Source organism: Hermetia illucens, chromosome 3 (genome assembly GCF_905115235.1).
Source record: "Hermetia illucens chromosome 3, iHerIll2.2.curated.20191125, whole genome shotgun sequence".
Lineage (NCBI taxonomy): Eukaryota > Metazoa > Arthropoda > Insecta > Diptera > Stratiomyidae > Hermetia > Hermetia illucens.
In genome coordinates, this window is record NC_051851.1 from 124,004,718 (window position 1) to 124,013,950 (window position 9,233).

Consider the following 9,233-nt stretch of genomic DNA (forward strand, 5'->3'; position numbering starts at 1 on the left):
CATCATCAACGGCGCAACAACCGGTATCCGGTCTAGGCCTGCCTTAATAAGGAACTCCAGACATCCCGGTTTTGCGCCGAGGTCCACCAATTCGATATCCCTAAAAGCTGTCTGGCGTCCTGGCCCACGCCATCGCTCCATCTTAGGCAGGGTCTGCCTCGTCTTCTTTTCCTACCATAGATATTGCCCTTATAGACTTTCCGGGTGGGATCATCTTCATCCATACGGATTAAGTGACCCGCCCACCGTAACCTATTGAGCCGGATTTTATCCACAACCGTACGGTCATGGTATCGCTCATAGATTTCGTCATTGTGTAGGCTACGGAATCGTCCATCCTCATGTAGTGGGCCAAAAATTCTTCGGAGGATTCTTCTCTCGAACGCGGCCAAGAGTTCGCAATTTTTCTTGCTAAGAACCCAAGTTTCCGAGGAATACATGAGGACTGGCAAGATCATAGTCTTGTACAGTAAGAGCTTTGACCCTATGGTGAGACGTTTCGAGCGGAACAGTCTTTGTAAGCTGAAGTAGGCTCTGTTGGCTGACAACAACCGTGCGCGGATTTCCTCATCGTAGTTGTTATCGGTTGTGATTTTCGACCCTAGATAGGAGAAATTGTCAACGGTCTCAAAGTTGTATTCCCCTATCCTTATTCTTGTTCGTGTTTGTGTTTGACCAGTGCGGTTTGATGTTGTTGGTTGATTCGTCTTCGGTGCTGACGTTGCCACCATGTATTTTGTCTTGCCTTCATTGATGTGCAGCCCAAGATCTCGCGCCGCCTGCTCGATCTGGATGAAGGCAGTTTGAACGTCTCGGGTGGTTCTTCCCATGATGTCGATATCGTCAGCATAGGCCAGTAGTTGGGTGGACTTGAAGAGGATCGTACCTCTTGCATTCACCTCAGCATCACGGATCACCTTCTCGAGGGCCAGGTTAAAGAGGACGCATGATAGCGCATCCCCTTGTCGTAGACCGTTGTTGATGTCGAATGGTCTTGAGAGTGATCCTGCTGCTTTTATCTGGCCTCGCACATTGGTCAGGGTCAGCCTAGTCAGTCTTATTAATTTCGTCGGGATACCGAATTCTCTCATGGCCGTGTACAGTTTTACCCTGGCTATGCTATCATAGGCGGCTTTAAAGTCGATGAACAGATGGTGCAACTGTTGTCCATATTCCAACAGTTTTTCCATCGCCTGCCGCAGAGAAAAAATCTGATCTGTTGCTGATTTGCCTGGAGTGAAGCCTCTTTGGTATGGGCCAATGATGTTCTGGGCGTGTGGGGCTATCCGGCCTAGCAAGATAGTGGAGAATATCTTATAGATGGTACTCAGCAACGTGATACCTCTATAATTGCTGCACTGTGTGATATCTCCCTTTTTATGTATGAGACAGATTATGCCTCGCTGCCAATCGTCAGGCATTGATTCGCTGTCCCATACCTTGAGCACAAGTTGATGAACCACTTGGTGTAACTGGTCGCCTCCATATTTAACCAATTCGGCTGTAATTCCATCGGCTCCTGGCGACTTATGATTTTTTAGCCGATGAATTGCACGGACTGTTTCTCCTAAACTTGGTGGTGGCAGTATTTGTCCGTCGTCTCCAGTTGGCGGGACCTCCAACTCGCCGATGTTCTGGTTGTTCAGTAGCTCATCAAAGTACTCAACCCATCGCTCTAATATGCCCATTCTGTCGGAAATCAGATTTCCCTCTTTGTCTCGGCAGGATGAGCATCGAGGTGTATAAGGCTTCATCCTGCTGACTTGTTGGTAAAACTTCCGCGCTTGGTGCGGTTGCTCCCTGTACTTTTCTAGTTCACAGACTTGTTGGTTCTCCCAGGCTTCCTTTTTCCGTCTGTGAAGTCGCTTCTCCGCTCGACGGAGTTCGTGATAAGTCTCTGCGCGTGCCCGCGTTCTTTGAGAATGCAACATTACTCGGTATGCAGCATTCTTCCGTTCCGTTGCTAGCTTACATTCATCGTCAAACCAGCCGTTCCGACTCCTTTTGCGGCTGGGGCCAAGTATATTTGTGGCCGTATCCATGATAACGTTCTTCAGGTGGTTGTGAAGATCATTAGTTGATGCTTCATCTCCAGGTCCTCTATTGACTGCGGTTATTGCGGCATCCATTTCCCTCTTATAGGTGTCGCGGAGGGTTGTGTTGTGGATGGCTTCAGTGTTCACTCTCACCTGATTGTCAGAGGGGATTCTAGGTGGTATTGTTATTCGAGCTCGGAGCACCATGCCAACGAGATAGTGATCCGAGTCTATATTGGCCCCCCTATATGTTCTGACATTCATCAAGGCTGAGAGGTGGCGGCGTTCGATCAACACGTGGTCAATTTGGTTGAAAGTGGTCCCGTCTGGAGAGGCCCACGTATGTTTGTGGACCGCTTTCCGCGCAAACCAGGTACTTCCAACAACCATTTCGTGTGACCCTGCTAATTGAATAGTCCGCAGTCCGTTATCATTTGTTTTTTCGTGTAAGCTATGGGAGCCAACGTATCGCCTGAATACGGGCTCCTTCCCTACTTGGCTGTTGAAATCCCCAAGTATGATTTTGATATCATATCTGGGACAGGCTTCGAGGGCTCTTTCTACTGCCTCGTAGAAGGTATCCTTCTCCGACTCTGCAGTCTCCTCTGTAGGGGCGTGAACGTTTATGAGGCTTATATTTCTAAACTTGCCTCGCAAGCGCAGAGTGCATAGCCGTTCGCTTATACTTTCAAAGCCGATAACAGCAGGTTTCATTTTTTGGCTGACTAAGAAACCTACTCCGAGCACATGGTTTACTGGATGGCCGCTATAATATATGGTGTAGTGGCTCTTCTCCAGGAAACCGGTCCCTGTCCATCGCATCTCTTGCAACGCTGTTACATCAGCCCTATATTGGGACAGGGTATCGGCTAGCTGCTTATCAGCTTCATCTCTGTACAGGGAGCGCACGTTCCATGAGAAAATGCGCAAATCGTTGTTCCTTTGTCGTTGCCGGGTCCGTCGTTTTAATATCCGTCCTATCCGAGGCTCCTGTTGTGGCTTCGTAACGGTTGTTTTCCGTGTAGGGTTGTCAGCCCTACCCAACCCCCAACCTGGAGGACCAGTTGGTACAATTTGTCCCGTTTTTAGGCGCGGGAGACTCGCCTTCATCCTTCTCCGTCTGCAGCTTTTCGTTAAGAAAGAGCTCCCAGCGGTCACCACGTGGAGGTGGAGATAGGGTTTGGTAGTAGAGCTGTTGGTGTTGGTTCAGCAGGCATTTCCCAGGTTTTATGCTCCATCGTGGGTACCAATCCACGTTTCGCCCCGGGACCTATACTACCCTTTGACCACCTGAGTGTTTACCAACTATAAAAGACAATGCACGACGTCTTGCGGTAATGGAGACGAAGATGTTGCGTTGGGCTAGTGGCGTGGCACGGCTTGATCACATCCGAAATGAGGATATCCACGATCGTTATGGGGTTGCTCCGATCATGGAAAAATTGCGAGAGAGGCGCCTTCGATAGTATGGTCACCCTTCCCTTCCTCTATCCATTTTCATGTACATCTGTGGCGCTATCCAGTTTAACCTTTCTAGAAACCACTTAGATCGCACTCTTGACGTTGTCCTCTCTAACCTTTCTGTGGGTTGTCTTTCCCAATCCCTTCACGCTCCGTCTTACGTTGCCCCTGACGCCCATCATCCTGCTCTCGAGTTCGATGTTCAGATATCCCGACTCGCTGTCGCTCGCAAGCCTACCAAGTTCAACTTTCGTAAGGCGAACTTCGAAGGTCTGAACTCAGCCCTGGCGTCAATCAACTGGGCCCCACCCCCCCTCTCTCCATTTACGTGTGACCAAGCACTCAACACTTTCTATACCATATTATCTGATCTTCCTTGTTACGTTCCCTCCTCTCCTAAGTGCTTACGCTCTTACCTCTGACGGCATTTGTGTCAGACAAAACGTTAACAACACTACCATCCAACAAAATGAACAACATAATGTTTACCCTGTTTGTTTGGTAACTTAATTTTCTCCAGCATCTTTTTCTCAACTCTCACCAATTTGCATTTTCTTTTTGGAAGGTGAATTTATAGGCCAGTAGTAAATGGTAGACGAACTCCGCCATGTCATTTACATAGCATGCTAGCCCCAAGCTCAAGTAAAGGAAGAGTGTTTGAGGTAACGTACTTTGTACTATCCTCACTAAGACAAAAATAAAGTGCTGAGATCAGGGAAAGAGATAAAGTATCATCGGAGTTTTTCTACTATACTAAATCCTATCTGATCTGTCTGGGTGACAGGTCCCGCGACAGGCCGACCACGCAAATGCATCTGATGTCGTTAAAGACAATATAAAGGAACAATACTGGGGCGTTTACCTTAGTTGACGCGGCATGACGGGCCCCGGTTCTGTCGAGAAATAGGCAAAGGTTCTTGACACATAGACGGCATCAGGATGTAAGTAGATTAGCCCGCGCAAAACAAATAACTGTCTGCACGCTAAATATTGGGAACATCGAGGAACTCGCAAGAGCGTTTCGGAAAATTATATCAGCTGATCGCACTATTCATTTTTTAACGGCGTACGCACCACAGACAAGGCTACCCACTGCGAGAAGGACGTCTTTTGGCTACATCTCGGTGCAGAAACTTCTAACATGCCCAGTGACGACTATATCATCATTGCAGGCGACCTTAATGGTAATCTGGATGAAAAGGCAATGAGGGTGGCGATTGTGTGATTGTTAATTCATTATTTATAGTTGGAACCGTAAAATGCAAATCAACTACATTCTCACAAGACGCCCACGTTTTACCACCCTACGGAGTCATCGTACCTCAACATCGACCGTTGATTGCCGTCTTGTAAATCAAGCCATCGATAAAAAAAACAGCGTGAGGAACGCAGTGCCCCATCATCATCATCATCAACGGCACAAAAACCGGTAACCGGTCTAGGCCTGCCTTAATAAGGAACTCCAGACACCCCGGTTCGATTCGATATCCCTAAAAGCTGTCTGGCGTCCTGAGCTACGTCATCGTTCCATCTCAGGTAGGGTCTGCCTCGTCTTCTTTTTCTACCATACCATAGATATTGCCCTTATACACTTTCCGAGCTGGATCATCCTCATCCATACGGATTAAGTGACTCGGCCACCGTAACCTGTACCGCCGGATTTTATCCGCGACCAGACGGTCATGGTATCGCTCACAGATTTCATCATTGTGTAGGCTACGGAATCGTCCATCCTCGTGTAGGGGGACAAAAGTTCTTCGGAGGATTCTTCTCTCGAACGAAGGGTTCAAAATTTTTTTTGCTAAGAACCTAGGTTTCCGAGGAATAAATAAGGACTGGCATAGTCTTGCACAGTAAGAGCTTTGATCGTATGCTGAGACGTTTCAAGCGGAAGAGTTTTTGTAGGCTGAAATAGGCTCTGTTGGCAGCCAACAACCGTGCGCGGATTTCACCGTCATAGCTGTTATTGATTGTGATTTTTGACCTTAGATAGGAGAAATCTTCAACGGTCTTAAAGTTGTAGTCTCCTTTCTTTATTGTTTTCGTTTGACCAGTGCGATTCGATGTTGTTGGTTCTTTGGTTTTTGGCGCTGACCTTTCCACCATGTACTTCGTCTTGTCTTCATTAATGTGCAGCCGAAGATCATGCGTCACCTGCTCGATCTGGATGAAGCAGCATAGCCAGGGTAACTAGGCTGATCCTGACCAATGGGCCAGGTAAAAGCAGCATTCTCGAGACCATTCCACATTAACAACGGTCTAAGACAAGGAGATGCCCCATAATGTGTCGTGTAGACTGTACATCTCGGGTCGTTCTTCCCATTGGACTTGAAGAGGATGGTGCCTCTCGCATTTACATCTGCATCGCGAATCATTTTCTCCAGGGCCAGTTTAAAAAGGACGCATGATAGAGCATCTCCTTGTCTTAGACCGTTGTTGATGTTGAATGGTCGCGAGAGTGATCCTGCTGCTTTTATCTGGCCCATTGCTCAGGGTCAGCCTAGTTGCCCTGGCTATGTTGTCATAGGTGGCTTTAAGGTCGATGCATAGATGGTGATGATGTCCATATTCCAACAGTTTTTCCATCGCCGCGGAGAGAAAATCTGATCTGTTGCTGATTTGTCTGGAGTGAAGTCTCTTTGGTATGGGCGAATGATGTTCTGGGCGCATGGGGCTGTCCGGCCTAGCAAAATAGCGAAGAATATCTTATAGATGGTACTCAGCAACGTGATACCTCTATAATTGCTGCACTACGTGATATACCGTTTTTTATGTATGGGATATCTGAAAATATGGACTTAATTGGAATTGAATTGATCGATTTTGATCAAAAAGGGGCCGATTGCGGAGGAAAAAAGCTTTGACCGAATATTTTCAGCTGTTAACAGAGAGCAAGAATCCTAAATATTCACCATGAATGACCGTATAAATTTAAACAAATTATTAATAATGACATTCGAATTTTAAATGCAGTTTCCTCCAAATGCAATTTCGAAACTATAATAGTACGAAGTTTTTCTCATAATCTATCGTTTTTTTATAAACCAAATAATCTAGATTCCTTGAAAAACTAAAAAAAAATGGACAATAAACCTACAAAAGTGTAAGGAATGTCCTTTCTCCTTTTTTATTAGCGAGAAAGTGCCCCCAAAAAGGCGATTTTCCAAATTTTTCGAAATATATATATAAAACTTTAAGAATAAAAGAAGAAAATAACTTTTAGAGGTTCATTGTCTACCTTCAAGCCTCATGAAGAGAAAACATTTTGAATATTCATGCGCCGCACTATTTAAAACACACTTTTTGGTAAAGCACAGCGGTCAAGAGGAACTAATCATGCCAAATAATTTTTTATATACTTCGCTATATTCACAATAATATTCAAAAGTATTTTGCTCATAGGTATAATAGGTTTTGCAAAAAAGAAAAAATCTTAAAAAAGAGAGTTTTTATTAGATTTTGAAACAGAAAATGCGCTTAAGGAGTTCATCCCGTGTGTGGGGGTAGAGAAATCGAGGAAAATGGATGAGGATTTAAGCGAGTAGCACATAGAGTGACACTTTGTAACATTTAGCGCTAAACCATTGATAGTGCACCAGCGAACCAGAGTTTCTAAGTTTGAAGGGAGGCAAGATAAGTAAGGAAGGGGAAGGTCGTTGATAAGAAATAAAAGTAATAAAGGGCTCCGAATAGATCCCTGTGGGACGCTAGAGCAGGGGGAGAAGGAGTGGGATGTGCAGCCATCAAAAGGGACGGGGTAGGATCGGTTGGAAAGGTAAGAGCAAAGCCATATTTCGGAATGCAGCTGCCTGACCACTAACAACAAGTTGAGGCTGCTCCGCGCCAATGTTTTCTCTGTGTTGTCTTATGGAAAGTGAACGCCACTTGAAAGTTTCAAGCTTTTAACAACTTTTAAGAAATCCAATGTAGGATTGACCTGCGAGCGCCTTGTAGATGGGGTGATAAGCCATCGTAATACGCAAATGCTCACTGATCACTGCCATCAACGCACTCAAATGAAGTAAAACCGCCTTGATGATCTCCCTATGAAACTCTTCCTTGTAGGTCCTGCAGTCTCTGCAGAGTTGTTACTTCCACTTGTTTGTCAATGTTGGGAATCTGAGATTTTTCCCAATGAGTAGAAGTAAGAGATAATCGTTAAGATTTTGAAGAAAGGCACCCACGTGCGACAACTGGGTGCGAATTGTCACTGATAATTTTCTTTTCGTTGTCAATGACGCTACCTTATCTTGAGAACGTGGGTTCAACTGATTATGCTATCTTTCCTCAAATACCTCGGCTACTCTAATAAAATCTGTTTGCTCTTTTATCGATTCGTGGACCTCGATATATAAATTTGAAAATGGAGACAAGCAGAGTTAGAGTGGAAAAATACCAATAAAACTGAAGTCTAACTAATCATCACATTATTTGTTTTTGCATTAATGGACAGAACATCGAAGGCGTTGATCACGGAACTTGATGCCGCTCGACATATTAACAGGACTAAGCGCCTTTTCTATTTTGTCCGAAATTTAAAAATGCAACTATCTCACCAAATTAACATCAAGTAGGAGTTATTCTGTACCAGTGTTCTCTTTTATTGTATGAGAGAAGTGCATTGCCTGAAACAAACAGCGATGGGGCGTAGGTGTGGATGACGCTCGTACGTAACTCGTGACTTATATATATTTAGCATATCAGACTTGGGAATCCGAGAATTTCCCAGATGATGGAAGAAGGGGATGATCGTTAAGATTACAAAGAAGGACATCCATTCGGAGTGCGACAATTGGAGGGATATCTACTTGCTCCTAGTCGTCGCAAAGGTAATAGCTAAAATAATACTGGAACGCATCAAAGAACATCTCGAAAGCTTGATCGATAGAGAGTGAACAGTGCCCGGAGTTTAGATCTTCGCTTCACCTGATTTTCATCGATTTCGAGAAAGCTGTGCTCTACGCAGGCGGGGCATTCCAGAGAAGCTAATAGCTATTAAGAATTTTTGGTTAAAAGCGGAATTCGCCAGGATTGCATCCTATCATCGATATTATGTCCTTTTGTCACTGGTGACGTTCTTCAGGCTGCCTTGTCTGGAGGACGTGGAGGAGTTCAACGGGCGATGACATCTTTCCTCAAATATTTCGACCATGTTACTGATATCTGTTCGCTCTATCACGGAGTTACGTGCCTTGGCCAAATGGCTCTGGATTTGGAAAAAGCATTAACGAGTAGAGCATCGAAAGCGTTGATCAATTTGTATATCTAGGAAGCATGGTTTTTGCCGCCGGTAACAACGAACTGGATGTTCGTTGTACACTGGCTTGATATTATTATAAACGCAGAATTTGGTCGGCTTACAGGCCTAGCATTAGTACACCATGTATTCGGAAGGCGGGATTGGCAAGAAAGCTATTGGATGATAAGATCTTGATGATGACAGCGAAGATCTAGGAACCCGTGAAGGTATATGTTCGAGGCTAGGAGTAATAGAATTCATTGCGTAAATTGACATTAACAAAAATCTAAAGAGTAATTTGGGGAGTGTTCTATACCCCCTATCGCCGCCTTCTACGATTGGTTTTGGCCCCAAGCTGGAAAATTTCTACATCTAACGCCGTCAGATGCACTAACGCCGTCACACAAATAGGAACCAATACCAATGATGATGCACAGAACGCAAATGCGATCCTGATTGAAAAGCCCCGTCCACTGGACGCTATATTTTTTCTCCCG